Raw genomic sequence first — 18,885 nt, 5'->3', positions numbered from 1 at the left:
AGTTTTAAAAAATATTCAATTAAAAATTTAATTGATTCAACAAATTTTTTAATTGAAACAAAAATCAATCACAAAAATAATAGTATCAATTAATTTTTTAATTGGATCAATTAACTTTTTAATTGACCTTCAATTAATTTTTTAATTGATATTATCATTTCTGTGATTGAAGACATTTCAATTAAAAATTAATTGCATCAATTAATTTCGTGATTGAACCAGAAAAAAAATTTTTGTGTGTATCGTTTTATTTGATAAACAACAAATTATACCATTTATTTATTCCATAAAATAATTTTATTCTTGAAAAGAAAAATAATATATTACAGGGTGACTGATATGTAATGCAGCTAAGTCAAGCACTATATTATTTTAATTTTTTAATGTTATTGTTCAAATCAAATAATGTCAGAAATAATATCAAATTTTAGAATCGGTTAAGGTTTATTCTACTTTTGGCCAAATTATGACTTTTAAAAGGCCAACAAAGACATCACACGCTGAAGGAAAGCGGCGGCGCTGCGCTACTTTGGCCCATTTCCGGCTAAGCGCCGACTTTGGTTTTTTTTTAGTCCCAACCTTACTCTCCAAAATGCCACAGGTGCAAAAGTCTAACGTATTGAGATCCGCAGATTTGTTGGCCATTGGAAGTATAAATCAAGCCCGGAACTTTCCTTATAAGCCATTTTTGGTTGACGGTCCTCTTGGAATATACATTGGCTGAAGTGGTTGTGTATCCAGACCTACAATCTTTGGGACATTTTCTCGATAATATTCGGCAATTATTTGGAACCCACAGTGGATAAATGCAGCCGTTACGGTGGCTCACACCATCATCCCGCTGGCCCTCTTTGGCAAGTAAACTCGATAATTTTCTTTCAATTTTAAATGGCTTGGTCAATATATCATAGCCTTGTGAAATAAATTATTCACAATAAATTAAATGACAATCCAGTACTAAAAGAAAACGTTTCTCAATTCACAATAGCTATTTATTGTGATTAATTTATCATGAAATTATAAAAAAAAATTATGCCCATATTCAAAACAATTTACTGACAGTCTGTCGAAGGAATTTGTATATTAAAAATAGGCTTAAAGTTAAAAGGGCTGTTTTCTTTTAGCACTGGATACCCTAAGCCGTGAAGGACTAAAAGAAAACAGAGTACTCGTTTATCCAGGACATCTCCAAAAATATGTAACACTGTCATCAGCTGTTCAAAAACAAGCACAGAAAAGAAGTGAAATCTTGCATTTTTAATGTATGAAATGCTCCAATTAGTAATAAATATTTACTGCTGCGATTATTTGTGACACTATACCACTTTGAATTTCATGTTTTTCGATAAATTAGTCACAATATAGTGCTATTGTGAATCGATGAAGCGTCACTTTATCAAAACACAATCAGGCAAAATCGGCGCGACTTGCACTGATGAGATGTTCTGGATAGAACACCAGTGCAACGATGTTCTGGATAGCCAATACAAATGTTGTATCCAGTGCAAAAAGAAAACAGCCCTAAAGTTGTATTCCGTCCGTTATTTTCTGTATTTAAACAGCTGCTGCCAGTGTTGCGCAATTTTGTTCTCGATAAACGAGCACTGCGTTCTCATTTAGTCAGTCATTTCTTGGTTATCCAGTATTATTTAGTATTTTGTTCTCCTTTCATTCACAATGGAAATATTTATCTATGTCTATAAATATCGTTTGAAAATATATCTATATTCATATACATATTGATCTTTCCACACATCTTCTAATTTGATCTAAAATTCTTCTACCACCAATAGTGCTTCAGTGTCATAAATCGATTTCCATTTGTTTCGGCCCCAACCACCCATGGTGAATGAATATGCCGAATGATTATTCCAAGAGAGCCCTATTGTGGCACCCTCCGCCCCCTTCCACATCAAAGAGTAACAATAAAAATAAAAAAGTAAATATTATTTTAGTGAAGATTACTAAGGTCAAAAGCAATGTAAACAGAGATGATACCAAAACAGATTCAGCATCTGTCTATTCACGACGAAACGAAAATCGAAAGCTTTTCTGGCAATGTCATTACCTCAAATAAAGTATCCCCAAAGCAACTGATGCATTGGAATTGAGGGGTAAAAATCGATGACTGAATGTCAAGTTTCATGTAAAAAGATAAAAATACCACTTAATGGATGAATTTCTGATGTCCACAAAAAAAAAAGAAAAACTAATAGAAATCAAAACCCTAGAGAAGCTCAATGCGTTCGTGGATAAACAAATCCAAATATTGGACAGCGGCAAAACTCGTTTGATAATTTCCCATATGAAAACAATATCGTGGAATTTGTAAAGAGATAATCTTAAGTTTGAAAATAAAAACAAAAGCAATCTTAATGGCTATTTATGTATATTACTGAAATTGTAATATAATCCAGTTTATAAGTAGATGATATTTATTTATTTCTCTTAACAATGTTGCCTTATCGCCATTATTGTGTAGCAAGCATTTTAAGCTTAAAATTATTCCAAAACGAATTTTCACTAGTTCGGTGTAAAGATGCACTGTGTGAGTAGCATATGCAGATACGCAGTTTTTAGTTGAATTTTCTGAAAAAAAACAAACGATTCCCAAGGTGTTATAGAGAAAGTCGTGACTAATTAATAAGAGCTTGAATTTCATAAAAAAATTATTCCGAGTCCCAAAAGAAACAAAAAAAAACAATATTCCCATTTCCCTATATATGGCAGACAGTAGTGCATTTATGTCTCCACCATATTTTTCATAACGATGTGATGTCGTTCGAATTATTAATGAATATGTGATAATTATTGTGAATAAAAATTATTAAATATTAATAGAGCGAGAGAGGGAAGGCCAAGAAAACTAACGATATCCCACTGAGATTTTTAAGTGTTCGTTTTATCTCTACAAAATAGCAATAGTTTTTAATTAAGCCTAACAAATGCTCACCATGTATGCAAGCGCCAACTGGCCTACATACAAACCAACCAACCAAATCCAATAAGCATTTCTCATTGGAAGAGATTGAAAATCTTGAACTTTTCATCATAAAATCATCAAATTTATTGTATCACTTTACACTTGTTCTTTATGACAGTTTTAACACAATTTTTAGTCGGGGCGTCTTAGTGTTGGTCTTAATACCAAATTTTATGTTTATTTTTATTCATAAACTTGATTTGAAATTCTTAAAATGTATTTTCCTTTAGAAATCTGGTATTTTATGAGACTTGGTATAAATATGGTGAACTTGCACATTATTGTATATTTTACAACATTGTCAAGTTCACCATGAGAATGGTTGACATATGTTAGGCTTTTAGAAGTGTCACAATTTTTAAAAGTTATATCCCTAAAGACAAGATTATCACTTTGCATATTTCAAGCAGAGGGGCCGTGACATTACAGAACAAATTAATGTTTTGTTATTTAAGAGTCAATAGGCTTGTTTTCTTTTAGCACTGGATAACCAAGTTTCTCCTGTACGAAATTGTGCAACACTGGCATCAGCTGTTCAATTACAAAGATGGAGAATAAGTTAAATCCTACATTTTTTAAATAATTAAATTGTTAAAAGTAACGATTATTTGCTAGTACGATTATTTTTATTGCTTGGACAAATTAAGCACAACAAATAGCTATTGTGAATAATATGTCACTTCAATCTGGCAACACTAGCGAGATTTGCACTGTTGAGATGTTCTTGGTAGAACACCAGTGCAACGATATTTTGGGTATCTCATATATATATTGCATCCATTACTAAAAGAAAACAAGTCTATGACAGTAGTACACCAAAAGCTCTCTTCGTATAAACCTAGAGATACAGTTTTGCTCACAAAACAAGAAATTGTGGTATTATTTTCTTCATTATTTCTCGATGCGAGAAGTTTTCACTAAAGATGAAAACGTCTGTTTAGTACTATGTTGTACTACAAAATAAGGAAGGTAGCGTCATATCAAAAAAACCCACTGTTTACTTTATAAAGGGTTATTTTTTAAGAGCTATAGGGATTTTTTTTAATAAAATGCATAAAATTAAGAAAAAAATGCAGGACTGGAATCCATACAACGGTCCATATAATTTAAAGTTTAACGATTATTTCATCTAAATGCTGTCCGCAACTGCGCGTCAAATAGTCCATACGCTTAGTCCAATTTTGGTATACTCTTTGCTACATTTCGACGGGTATCTCACGAAAACGTTCTCGAAAGTTGTCTTCCGATGTGTCAATTTAAGCGGACGTTTTTGTATACCCACGAGCTTTAACATAGCACACAACAAATTGTCTAAAAACGTTAAATCTCGCGATCTAGGCGGCCAATTAACCGGTCCGAACGTGAAATAAAATCTTCACCGAACTCGCCTCTCAATAATGACTCCATTTTTACGCCTGGTGTGACAACATTTTGTTGAAACCCATATTGCAAGCTCTTGCAATTTTGGGAAAAACTAAGTAGGATATCATCTCACGGTAGCGTTCACCATACACAATTACGTTATGATTCGCGTAATATTTTTGATGCCAGTCAATAAACCACATCAAACCCTGACCTTTTCTGGTTACATTGGTAATTTTGCAATGTTTCTGGCTGATCTTTTCTACAAAATCGATTTTTCGATGACAAAATCGATTTTTCGATGACTAATGGTCATCATTAACACTGGCCGATACCGCTGTGATATTTTCCTTAGTTTGCACCCTATGTAATACCTAGTACTAAGTACGTTTCTGTGCAAAACAAATAATAGCTTTTGTCACAGTTAATGGGGTCCCACATTCAGGGTTTTCGGCTTATTTCTGAGAAATAATATGCCTCCTTATTTTTTTGTGAGTTCAGAGTTGTAGTGATGAAATTTTCACACGAAAAAGACTCAAATAAAGATTTCGAAGTATAACTGTTTTTCTTTAAAGGCCGGTACTATGTTCGGTTTTCGAGTTGAAAATCACTTTATTTTCGCGATTACTATTTCTAAAATAATCAAAATTTTAAATGAAAGCAACTATATTTCTGTGAAATCTTAAACAAATCCAGATGAAAAAGACAATGCGTATTAATTGAGTTAAATATTCTGCTTGTAAACGCACTATTTTAATAAAGTCAACGCGAAAAGCGAACATAATACCGCCCTTAATGTCCAACAATGTAAATTTGCTGCGAAATTTAGTCCCAATAGCCGCTTCAGTGGATCGAATAAAGTGACCATAAAATGGAGAAAGCGTGCGATAATATTTCTTAACACTAGAACACTAAACCTCTCGCTTACACTTTAATACTAAACTTCGCTTGCGAGACTACAGTAAAAAATTTACATGTATAAAGTAATTTCTTTTATTAAAAAAACTACTTCTTTTTTCAAAAATACAATTATTTAATAGGTAAATTAGAGAGAATTCACTATATTTTTCAAATATTTCATAAAAACTATAATAAAAAGAACAAATAGGAAAAAAAATATATTTTTCAAAAAAAAAAATCGCCTAATATTACGTTCGCACTAGGCACGAAATCTCGCTATTTAGAACAAAACTCTCTTTACAAACCTCAAGTGTTCGGACTGTCAAAATAACAAGATTTCGTTGATTTCAGGATTTAACAGCTGTTTGTTGTTTCCAAGTAGAAAAAGTATACATTGGGACACTTTTAAGTTCACGGTGAATATTGTGATTTTAACATAAAATTAACCGTTGAGCTATTGATTTTTTTTTTTTTTTGACCTAAGATATGTTTGGAGAAAACAATTGAGTTGAGTTGGCCAATATAAAAACTAGAGGTCTGCATCGAATAACTTTTCAATACATTTATGCAATTCGCAGTCGAATATAGTACATACACTGTCTTTCTCTCAGAGCGCAAGTAGTGAAGTGAAGAGAACACTTGCTTGTCAAATACCACCAAGTACTTATCCGAAACAATATGTGTTCCGAAAAAAGGAACACTACAAATGTAAGTACTTGAGAAAAAGTACAACATGGATTCTCTTCACTTCACGTGGTACCACAAGTATTTCTCAGTCATATGCGAAGCAAAACTTTCCTTTATTATTAATCATAGATATGTATGTATGTCACATATTTCATATATTTATGTATGTCACACACTTACCTTTATGTTTGCCGTTCTTTATAACAAACCGAAAACATATATTTTGGAGAGTAACTGTTTTTTTGTATTTCTGAAACTGCACATGGTACATGGTGTACTCTATGAAGTTTTGTTCTCGCAACATACTCGACGTGATCACTCTGAGTACACTTCAATAAGAGAGAAAGAGGAATATGTGTTTGTTGGTAGTGAAGACATCAGAGTAGCAACAAGAAGTTATTCGTGGCTTTTGGTGTTCATCAAAATGTGTACCTATTATTTTGCGACTCTCTCAAATAGATGTACTCATGTAGCAAGTACACGTGTACTCAGCATTTACAAATGGAATTGTGCAGACCTCTAATAAAAACTTCTCAAATATATCAAAACAAACACAAATCCGTATGTGTACATACACAAATTCATCTACAATGAAAATTGTGGCAGGGTTGCAAACGGCAGTATTAGGGGATTTTGAAATAGGTTTTATTCAAATCCTCTACGAGCCGGCTATTTGCCTATTGCAAATCTACTGAAATCTAGGAGAATTTCGGCCAAAATCCTCTTCTACGAGGATTTCGTGCCTAGTGCAAACTTAGTATAACAGGTCGAATTTAGCACGAATTTTGATAATAAAATTCAATAATTCGCAAGCGTTGATCGTTTGTAAGACGATTTACGGTTAAATTATAGATCAAACAGAAGATGTTTAACAGTGGAACAAAGTACGAAACGTGTTTAAAAATCGCCCTTTATTTTATTATTTCAGTTTCATCGTAGTAAAACCCAAGGTTTGTCCTAGGTTTGAAGCCTTAACTTAGTTCTTCTCCTATTTTGATGACCGAAAATTCGACAAATTTTCATAAGCTTTAAATTTATTGTTTTTTTTTTATTTCTTTTCGTAACAACCGTTGGTTTTCTTTCTATGTTTTTTTTTTTCATCACTAAAGTGTCTGGCTAATCTGTTTTGAAAATAACTCAGCAGAACGGTATAATTGTTAAAGCTGTCAACAAAATGTCACTTTAAACCGCATTGTACTAGAGAGTAGTATGAGTACACAACGTCACTGCGATGACTGCAATTAAAAGCAAAAAAACACTAAAGCCGACAAATCGTAACGTCCAATTCGTCGTCTACTAATACTACCGCATACAACGGAAGCCCAGTGGGGCAGAGGCGTCAAAACTAAAACGATACGGCAACAATTTGCATGCTCGACGTAATCACTCGTAATCGCAATGCAAAGCATGTGGTCTTAGGTCAGTAACTCATTGATCGCACATGCAAAAATAGCAACAACAACAACAGACTGAATGCTCGAGGGGGAGAGGGTTTGCCAAAGGCTTTGGTGATTTGGTGTAGTAGCGTAGTGTTTGTTGAAACAACAAATTTCACGCTTCATATATCATTATGATGTGTGTATGTCTCTCTCTCGTCCATCGTCTAGCCGGGCTATTCGTTGTTGAGTTTAATATTTAAGTGGTTTAGTTTACACTTTCCTATTGCTCCATTCGTCATTGCTGTTTGGAATTATTGTAGTTGTTGTTGTTGTTGCTGTTGAATCGACCATAAAATAAGAGTGCAAATATTTCAGTGACCGAATGAAATCAAAAGTTTTGATTTTATTTTGTTTTTATAAAAATGCATTCTTAACAGATTGCGTTGGCTGACATATCCCACAACAAGATGATGGTATAAATCATCGGGAAAAAGGGGAAAATAAAGTAATCGATAGGAATATATTTTGAAAGAAAAAATCAATTACTCTTAGAATATCAGTTGATAGAGTGCAATAAAATGCAAACAACTTCCGGTATCAGTTGATTATGAAATATATGCTACAATTATGCTTAGTACTAAGTTCGTTTTTGCGAAAAACGAATCTCAATACACTGAAGAAAATATTTACATCATATTGAAGATTATACAACCAAAATTTTAGGATGAGTAATTTACAAAATATTAAGGACAAATTTCTGTAAAATAATAAAATTTTATTTAAAGAAAAGTTAATAATAATCTTTGGTTCATTTTTTTATTAAATTTAATAAATTTTGGAAATTTGCATCCCTCCTTAAAGCCTAGTACTAAGATCACATTTTCGCACGAAAAACTGTTATACTACATATAAAAAACGTTAGCGCGGAATAAATGCGAAATCTTTGTTTTGAGCATTTTCAACATATATTTATACAACCCTGAATTTTTCGCACGAAAAAATAGGCAGGCATATCATTTCGCATAAATAAGTTAACATCTATGGGTTTAAGACCCAAAAATCATCCTTAAATTAACAGAAATATTGAATCCTTAGATTTAAGATAAAAAGATAAATTAACTGAAATATTGAATAATTAGATTTAAGATAAAAAATATAGGTTAAGACATATTGTGAGAATTTAGCAACTTTGGTGTAATGTTTTTTTTATACTTTGAAGTATCCGTTATAATTTGGATTTTAAAAGTGGCATTTGGTTGTACGTGAATAGCTTTATTAATATAGCGTGAAAAGAGAATGAAGATGCGATAAATGAAATCTGTATCCTAATTTTAATTTTATTGATCCGATAAAAATGTCTTTATTTTAAAGAAGCCACATCTTTGGCTCGAAATCACTACAAAAATCCTCAAGGGAAGGTCCAAATCTTTGGATCCAAGTAAACTTTTTTTGAGTGTATGTATCACTGTGAATAAATTTCGAAACACAGGGTTGTTAACTTATATTTTAAAACAATGATTTCGCACTTATTCCACGCAAACGTTTTTTATATGAAGTGAACATTCGAAAACGAGATCCCAGTACTAGGTTTTTAGAAGGAAGTTACTAACTATGCCAATGAATAACTGACAACTCTGACAAATAAGATTGAAAATTCGAAAATAATACACCGAAAATAATTTCCGTAGTTAAACTAACGCTATTTTGAACTTATTTTTATTGGAATAAAATTATTTTTTGGTAGTTAAATTTTATTTTATTTTTTTCGAAATTTTCCACAGGCCAATGAAATTGTGCTTTTGTTAAGAATGTCTCAAACGTTTTATGATCTTAACGTGGCTATAAAGTTCAATCACCCTACACATAAGTTCAATATGAACTAACCGAAAAGAAAAATCTCGTACGATTCCCAAAAATAGTAAGAATGAACTACTGTATGGTTGTTTTAACCATATGATTTTCTTCTTTACTTTTAGTTCATTTTTCTTCTATGAGAGGGTGTAATTTCCTGGTTTTAACAACAATTTATGAAAATCTCAAAATATGGAGTACAATTTAGTTGAATTTCGCGCGTGGTATTTCATTCTTCCTATGAAACAGTTTACTTTTTTTCGGTGTATTATCTTATACATATAAAATGTTGAAGATGTTTTAATATAATAACAGAAAACTATCATGATTGAGTTCCTTCAATTATTCATGCGAATCGCTACTTCTTTTTTCATAGATAACTTTGTAGTTTTCCCTTTGTTTAAATTTGCCACTTGTTGAACAAAATTTAAATTTGACTAACAATCAAAATGACAATAAGGCGGTTCACATTCGGCCTGTTTTCTTTTAGTATTCGAAGCAACCCAATAAACACAAACGTTTGAAAATGCTAAATTTCAACAATTTTTCAAACATTTTTTCAAAGGACTAGGGTAATATTCAAGTTGAGAAATTGTTGAGAAAATCGCGTTCTCAACAAAAAACAGACATTACCCTTAACAGTGAAATTCAACACATTAGCAATAATATCTCAAGTGTTATCCTCAAATTGCAATGCATCGTCAAACAATTTTCGATGCGAGTCAAATTCAAAATTAACATCGTTGCAAATACTTTTCAACCTGAATTTGTATGAATGATATCCCCACTTCAAATTGAAAGTCAAAGCCAAAATTTTATGCATTTTGTATAATTTATTAATTTTCATTAAAATAAAATATATAATAATACACCACACTACATAATACACTACAATACAAATTGGTATATAATAATCTTATTAAACATATCAATAAATAAGAACAAAAAAAAAAAACAAACAACAAAACTTTAAATATCTTAAACATTATTAGTAAACACTTTTGCATTGATAATTCGATTTCCTTCCTTTTGGTTCCTTCCTTTTATTAACATGCGGGCAATTTGAAATTAGGAACGTACTGGACCGCTTGTTAGAATTGATTTCCAGCAGAAGGAATTCACAAAATATCCATTTTAAACTGATAATAGCATATGAATTAAACTGACGATGTGATGCACATTTTCATCCAGAAGTTGTTGATTTCAACAATTTGTTGTTTTTAACAATTTTAATTGGTTGCACTTGTAGCGTTTCTGGAAACTTTTTCTTGTCGATAAGCCACTCATTTTTCATTGGTCATCTTCTTATTGTTTGCAAGAATGTAGCATCCAAAGATTTTAGTTTTCTGGAAAGAGATTTAAATTTAGTGACTTCTTTAAAGTGTTGATTTTATTTTTCATATTGACGTACCAATTATTATAAACTATTTGAAGCAGTTCTAGTTAATTGTCCACCATTTTTTCATTGGTCAGCTTTTTAATGTTTTCAAGAACGTACAATCCATAATTTAATTTTCTGCAAAGAGATATACATTTAGTAACTTCCTTAAAGTTTTATTTCATTTTTTTATTTTCACTTACCTATTTTTGTAAACTATTTGGTTATTTGCTTAAATTTTCCATTTTTTATTTCTTGCAATTGACCACGAACTTCGTTGCACAAATAAGTATTGAAAACCACATGGTTTTTTCGTTGCATTTTAGGGTAGTGTTTTGTCAAAGTTTTCTCATATTATCTTCAACACCTTTTCAAAGATTTCGTCAACAGTTTGGCAAATTGGAAGTAATTCGCAAACAATTTGAAGATGTATTGAAGATGAGCTATTTCAAGTCAAGTTGAATTTATGTTGAAAATTATATTTACCCTCAAACTGAAAAGTTGTTGCATTTGAAAAACGCTCATCCTGTGTTTATTGGGAACATTTGTATGAGCTATCCAGAACATCCTTTCACTGGCGTTCTATCCAGAACATCTCATCAGTGCAAATCGCGTCGGTGTTGCCAGATTGCATTTTGATAAAGTGACGTTTGCTTGATTCACAATAGCAATTTATTGTGATTAATGAACATAGAATTCAACATGGTATAGTGTCATAAATAAAATCATAATTAAAATGTAAAATTTCACTTGTTTTCTGTAATTATGTTTGAACAGCTGATGTTGCACATTTTTCGATATGTTCTTGATAAACGAACACTCTGTTTTCTTTTGGTCCGTCGCGGCTTGGGTATCGAGCACTAAAAGTAAACAAGCCTGTTGTTGTTTTTGTAATAATGAAAGTGCCTTATTTAATCTGCCTTGATTTCCCAATCGCATTTACAATAGGCCTGTTTTTGTTTATCACTGTATTTAACACTTACAATTTGTAATCGACAAATGCAACTTTGATATTCAACAAAATTCACTTCAATTCTAAATATAACGAAAACTATTATTTGTTTTTGAAATTTCAGTTTTATTTATGAATTGTGAGCATGCATATCTTAAGTTTCCCAATACTTAACTCGCTCCATCATCCTCTACAGTAAGACACCATTAAGGGATACCAAAATAAACAGATGCAAGAGCATTGATGCAAGTACTCAAATATCAGCAAACGACACTCACTTGTCTGACAATAAGTCATAAAGTTATCACTTGTCACCCGAGACAAACTGAGAGTTGTTCTCTGACACCGTCTAGAATGCCGCCGTCGCCTTGGAGTAGGTGGAAAAAAAAACGACGAAATGCAATGCAATGAAATGGTGGCGCACAGAGGTTGTAGGTGATGTTGATAATGATGATTACACACTTTTTTTGTGTGTTGGGTTTGTTTGGCATGCACCGGAGGATTAAATAATAAATCCACGTGCCACTGTACACAGAGGCTAATGCAGCAGCAATAAATAAATGGAGCATTAAATACGGCTGCATCGGTTGCGACATAACCCAGAAGGCCCTGTAAAATAAACCAACAGAAGTCAAAGTTATTTATTGTGGTCTAAGTAGAGTGTATGGTTGTATCTCCCGTATTTGTTGGAGGGTGTTGGTTGGGATGGGGAGGTAACAATTAACATAAATTGCTGTTGATGGGAAATAAAAACTTGACAACATTTACCATTGAATCTCTCATCCCCGGAGAATTCTCAACCCTTTGGAGAATTTAGTGAATGTTCTGGATATCGGTTTAATATTTTATTGTTTATCAAAAAAATATATGGCGATAAATGTGTGATCTTTTAACACCATTTATAGAACTCTCAACCTTTACGTGAACTTCAGACCACATGACTTCGTTTGATTTAAAGCAAAAATTGTAACGGAGGGGAGTTTATTAAAAAAAATATTCAATAAGTGGTAATATGATAATTGTGGTTAAAGGAACAAAACCGAAAATAGGACGTTATTCAAGTTGGTATAACATCTCCACTGTTCATTTAATGCCTGTTGAACAGATGAACTGTTCGTCGAGAACATTGGGTTCAGAGGGAATGATCCTTTGATTAGTCAGTGATAAGCGAAAGAGAAACACGGCACGGAACTTGGGGACAGGTTATTACTCAAAGACCTTCCAAATGGAGTATATAATGTTGTCAGGAAGGACACAATAGGTTAGGTAAAGTATAGGGCAGCACGTTATTTTATACTCACTTCGACTATTCAGTCCATTGCGATACCACTTGTGATGACAATGAGTGCTACTCGGTTCAATGCTTAGCTGAGAAACAAGGGACCTCCTTCTTATAATCTAGACATATCACATAGCGGCACCAGCATTACTGAGAGGGCTGGAAAGCTGGATTTAACCAATGACACTGTGAATGCAAGGCGGGCATTTTAACCATTGCTCCACGGTAGTTCCCAGTGGGAGGGCGGTAGAAAAATTCCCCTCGAACTGTCAGCTCCGCATTTATTGCGGGAATGCATGCCATCTTAAACATGTTATAATTTGCAGGGAGGCTTAAAACCTAACCCACAATTTTATCCACGAACTAAACTCAGTTTTTCACGTAAGGACAATAACAGCTATGAATGTATACACTGACAAAAATATTTACGTGATATTAAAGATTACGCAACCTCAATTTTAGGATGCGCAATTTACACACTATTAAGTATAAATTTCTTTAAAATAATGAAATTTTAATTAAAAGAAAGTTTATAATCTTTGCTTCAAAAAATTTTTTCATTAAATTTAGGACACACATTTTGAAAATTTCGTTAAAGTTGCATGACTTTAAACCAAAGCAAATTTTCGTTAAAGTAAAGAAACACATTTTTGATTTAAAGAAATCATCCTTAAATTGAAATATTGAATCTTTAGATTTTTTAGAATCTTTAGATTAGGTAAAAACGCTTCAAATATAGGCTAAGACTTATTTTGAGGATTTAGCATCTTTGGTTTAAAGTTTTTTTTTTTTTTTTTTGAATTAAGAAAATATTTTTTACTTCGAAATATCCGTCATAATTTGGATTTTTAAATTGGCATTTGTTTGTACGTGAATAGCTTTATTAATATACCGGAAAAATTGAATGAAAATTCGATAAATGAGATCTGTATCCTAATTTTAATTTTAGAGATCCTAGATTTAAAGACAGATAGGTCGCAAAAAATGTCCTTATTTTAAAGAACCCGCATCTTTGTCTCGGAATCAATACCAAAATCCTTAAAATCCAAAATCTTTGAATCAAAGTAAACTTTTTTTGGACTGTACATGTGACTTTTTGACTACTTAACGACACTAACACGGAAGCGTGTTCCATCCAGAACATCTCATCAGGGCAAATCGTATCGGTATTGCCAGATTTCATTTTGATATAGCGACGTTGCCTGGATTCACAATAGCCATTTACTGTGATTAATTTTTCAAATACAACATGCAAGTAAAAGTGGTAAAGTATCATAAATATTCACAGCAGTAGATATTAATTACTATTTGAGCACTTCATACTTTAAGGTGGGTTCGGTTTTGGAGTTGAAAAATCACTATATTTTCGCGATTACTTTTCCTTAAATAAACAAAATTATAAATGAAAAAAAAACATATTCCGGTAAAGTCTTCCCAATATCTACAGGAACAAGAAACTGCGCACCCATTGAGTTTATTTATCTGCTCTATAGGGCTGTTTTCTTTTAGCACTGGATACCCTAAGCCCTGAAGAACTAAAAGAAAACAGAGTACTCGTTTATCCAGGACATCTCCAAAAATATGCAACACTGTCATCAGCTGTTTAAAAACAATCACAGAAAAGAGGTGAAATCTTGCATTTTTAATGTATGAAGTGCTCAAATAGTAATACATATTTACTGCTGCGATTATTTATGACACTGTACCACTTTGAATTTCATGTTTTTCGATAATTTAGTCACAATAATTTGCTATTGTAAATCGAAGAAGCGTCACTTTATCAAAATATAATCAGGCAACATCGGCGCAACTTGCACTGATGAAATGTTCTGGATAGAACACCAGTGCAACGATGTTCTGGATAGCCCATACAAAAGTTTCATTCAGTGCTAAAAGAAAACAGCCCTTATATTGAACTGTTTTAATAAAGTAACCGCGAAAACTTCAACGCAAAAAGCGAACATAGTACTGACCTTTAAAATGCAAAATTTCACTTATTCTCTGTGATTGTTTTTCAACAGCTGATGCCACTGTTGCATATTTTTCGACATGTCTTGGATAAACGTTACTATAGCAGCTTCGGTCAGGTCACCTCTACACTAAAAAAAGTTTTTTTTGGATTAAAAGGTTTTGACCTTCCCTTACGGGTTATGGTATTCCGAGCCAAAGATGCGGCTTCCTTTAAAAATGCGATCTTTAGAAAGTTTTGTAGGTTTAAATCTACGCCCAAAAAGAAAATACTTGTCTCCATAACAAAATTCTACTCAAACGAAACTTTTCTTTCCTATGAAATATTGTTTATTTCTATAAGGAAAAAATTTAACGTAAAAGAAAACTTTGTCTAAAATTTCGTTCTTCAAAAAAAAAAAAAAAATCAGTGTAGGTTCGATAAAAATAGAATAGAGATATTCGCTACCAAATTTCTCTTTTTAACCCAAAGATGCAAATTCCCCAAAATAACTCTTACCCCCATTTTCATGAAGCTTCGTTAGTGTTCCGTTAACTAACGAACTTTTAAACCGTATTATGGACATAGCTGTCATCTTGTCTATATATTACATATGCCAGTTAGGAACTTAACTGCCAAAAATTTTTCAATTAAAGTTAACCGGAGAGAAGATATTTGCAATTTACTTTCCGTTAACTGAAAGTTAAAGCCAAACGGAGCTACATGAAAATGGCCGTTAGTCTATATTTGAGATTTTTTCTTTAAATTCAATATCTCGTTAATTTAAAGATTATTTCTTTATACTATACTTTATATCAAAAATCTTTTCTTTATTTAAAAAAAATTGCCATACTTACAACACATACGATTTTAACGGAGGGATGGGAGGGATGCAAATTTCAAAATTGGTTTCCTAAATGTAATGAAAAAAATATTTAAAAGTTAAGAATCCTCTCTCTCTCATAATTAAAATTTCTTAATTTTAAAGAAATTTGTCTATACTTTTGTGTAAATCGCTGGTCGTATATTGTAGGTTCCATAATCCTTTATATTACGTCAATATTTCTTTCAGCTTAGGCAGCTGTAGAGAAATCTTTTGTTCCTGAATGCATGATGAAGATTCAAAATGGGTCAAAACCCCAAAATTACTGTCAATCGAATTGACCTGACATCTGACGTCTCTCTATCCAGTTAATGCAGATTGCTTCATCGAACTTGAAGTGGGTTCTCTCAATGCCGGTTTAATTTTCATTTTTTTCTTCATATTATTCTTTGTCGATTTTTCTTCATATAAGTATCTACGTATACCACACTAAAAGAATAGTTTTCTTTTTTGTCAAACGAAATTTTAGACAAGAGAAGTTTAATTTATGCATACATTCAATTTTCAGATTGCAGACAATCGTTGGAACACTTGTTATAAATTCGAGGTTATTTGCTTTTAAAGAAAATACTTTATAATAAAGAAGAATTTCATTTGTCCAAAATTTCCTTCCAGAGGAATAAAATTTTTCATTGGCTAAAATTTTTTATTTTTGTTTTCCAATATTAAAATATGTTGTGATATAAACAAGCCTCACACCCCTCTCCAAATAAAGGGTGATTTGTTAAGAGCTTGATAACTTTTTTTTTTAAAAAAACGCATAAAATTTGCAAAATCTCATCGGTTCTTTATTTGAAACGTTAGATTGGTCCATGACATTTACTTTTTGAAGATAATTTCATTTAAATGTTGACCGCGGCTGCGTCTTAGGTGGTCCATTCGGAAAGTCCAATTTTGGGCAACTTTTTCGAGCATTTCGGCCGGAATAGCCCGAATTTCTTCGGAAATGTTGTCTTGCAAATCTGGAATAGTTGCTGGCTTATTTCTGTAGACTTTAGACTTGACGTAGCCCCACAAAAAATAGTCTAAAGGCGTCAAATCGCATGATCTTGGTTGCCAACTTACCGGTCCATTTCTTGAGATGAATTGTTCTCCGAAGTTTTCCCTCAAAATGGCCATAGAATCGCGAGCTGTGTGGCATGTAGCGCCATCTTGTTGAAACCACATGTCAACCAAGTTCAGTTCTTCCATTTTTGACAACAAAAAGTTTGTTAGCATCGAACGATAGCGATCGCCATTCACCGTAACGTTGCGTCCAACAGCATCTTTGAAAAAATACGGTCCAATGATTCCACCAGCGTACAAACCACACCAAACAGTGCATTTTTCGGGATGCATGGGCAGTTCTTGAACGGCTTCTGGTTGCTCTTCACTCCAAATGCGGCAATTTTGCTTATTTACGTAGCCATTCAACCAGAAATGAGCCTCATCGCTGAACAAAATTTGTCGATAAAAAAGCGGATTTTCTGCCAACTTTTCTAGGGCCCATTCACTGAAAATTCGACGTTGTGGCTCGTTAGTAAGTCTATTCATGATGAAATGTCAAAGCATACTGAGCATCTTTCTCTTTGACACCATGTCTGAAATCCCACGTGATCTGTCAAATACTAATGCATGAAAATCCTAACCTCAAAAGAATCACCCTTTACCATCATATTCCTATTATCATTTTGTTTGTTGTAGTATTCCGTAGTAAAAAACCACAACAAAATCAGCTGATAAAAAAAAATTACAGTGTTGACAACGACCGCCCAACAATTGACATGAACACATTGACACAAAATCGTTAGCACTGCCTCTTCGTCTTCATCACCCCACATAATCGAGACGCATTGCTACATGGAAATATTTTTCTAAAACCATCATGTTTCTTTATGAGCGAGTATTTTTAGATGGTATTTTCTTTTATTTATGTCACAATGATGATGTTCCTAAAATAACCCAGTGGGAAAAAATACCCCACAATCCATAGACGAATATTCTTTGTATACATGGAAGATGTCGGAACTTGTGAGCACACCTATTCTGATGCGGCTTGCTTTGTTGTCGGTAACCACAAATGGGCTTAGTTTGGAAAATAATAAATAAACATAATTTAAATTCAAGAGATCTGCTGCCCCTATGCGATATCATTGGAGCCACTGTGAGTTGTTGTGTTAATCCTTGATTTGCTATAGGCCTATATTTAAATATGCATAAATTAAATTCATGTAAACTTTGTTTTTATTTAAACAACCTTTATCACTACCATGACCATTCAATCATACGGATTCTTCATCTTGGAAAAGAGGAAAAAATTTACAAAACCCCGTGGCTTTGATTGTGTCCAACATCTTGCAATAATTTGCCATTTCTGTGTGTGCGAAAAAATGAATGTTGACATAGTTAATGTTGTCATAAAAATGCAAAAATACATTCAAGTGTCATCTTGTAGACTGTAAATAGGTACATCTATCATATTACCATAGGTCTATTTTATTTTATGTGTTATTAAGAAAAAAACGATTACCTAAAAATACACAGATAGAAACTATTTCCATTATAACCTATTGCTGTGGGCAAAACGTAAGGTGATTTTTTTAAATGAAAAATATTTATTTTTCTAACCGAAAAAGGGACACTAAAGTTAGTTTAACTTTATTTTAGTTCATGGAAATTGTTATATTTTGGTTAAACTTTACCTAACGATTAAAATTCGTATTTTCCTTAATATAGTTCAGAATTTCCAGAATTTAGTAAGTTTTACCACTTCGCTACTTCTATTCTAATTTTTCTTTCAAATTACGAAATTTTCCTTAACAAGTGACAAAAATATTTATGCCTTTAATTTGTCGAAAATTTTTACCTAGTTTTGAGATAGCGCCGTTTTTAAAACACTTTAATTAAAAAATGTCCACGTGACCTGGCAAAACAATGCCTAGTGGTGAATTAAACAATTTGATAAGTGATGGCAACACTATAAAATGTTCCGCCAAGGAATTGGAACAGTGCTGCCGCTAGTGAAAAATTGAATGAAGTAGATTTTGGAAAAAAATGGGGTAGATTGAATAAAATTGAAGTAGCATACATTTTTGAAAACAAAACAATAGCGTCGGTGAGCGTATTCCTTTGCTAAAGCTATTAAAGAATTTATAATTAATAATATATTTATATTTTTCATGGAAATTATTGCACTACTTACCGATTCATCTTGCACATCACATGCCCACACGTTATTTACTCACAACAATTTGACAGTTCACCCATTGACACTTGTACAAAGCAAAAATAAAGGGTTGCCATT

The 18,885-nt window shown here is 32.5% G+C and overlaps 1 protein-coding gene and 1 long non-coding RNA gene across 2 annotated transcripts in view; one reads left to right on the top strand and one right to left on the bottom strand.

Annotated features, from left to right (window-relative positions):
* The window catches only part of bnl (fibroblast growth factor branchless), a 302,142-nt gene that overhangs the window by 178,407 nt on the left and 104,850 nt on the right, over nucleotides 1-18,885 (top strand). The gene's annotated exons all lie outside the window — the stretch shown is intronic.
* On the bottom strand, nucleotides 10,116-11,093 carry LOC142239215 (uncharacterized). The gene is made up of 3 exons (XR_012722960.1): nucleotides 10,744-11,093; nucleotides 10,574-10,678; nucleotides 10,116-10,508 (listed from the first exon to the last, which is right to left on the bottom strand). It is a non-coding gene; the product is annotated as an uncharacterized LOC142239215 (long non-coding RNA).

This window comes from Haematobia irritans, chromosome 1 (assembly GCF_050003625.1).
Source record: "Haematobia irritans isolate KBUSLIRL chromosome 1, ASM5000362v1, whole genome shotgun sequence".
NCBI classification, from domain to species: domain Eukaryota; kingdom Metazoa; phylum Arthropoda; class Insecta; order Diptera; family Muscidae; genus Haematobia; species Haematobia irritans.
This window is presented reverse-complemented; position numbering and strand designations above follow the sequence as displayed.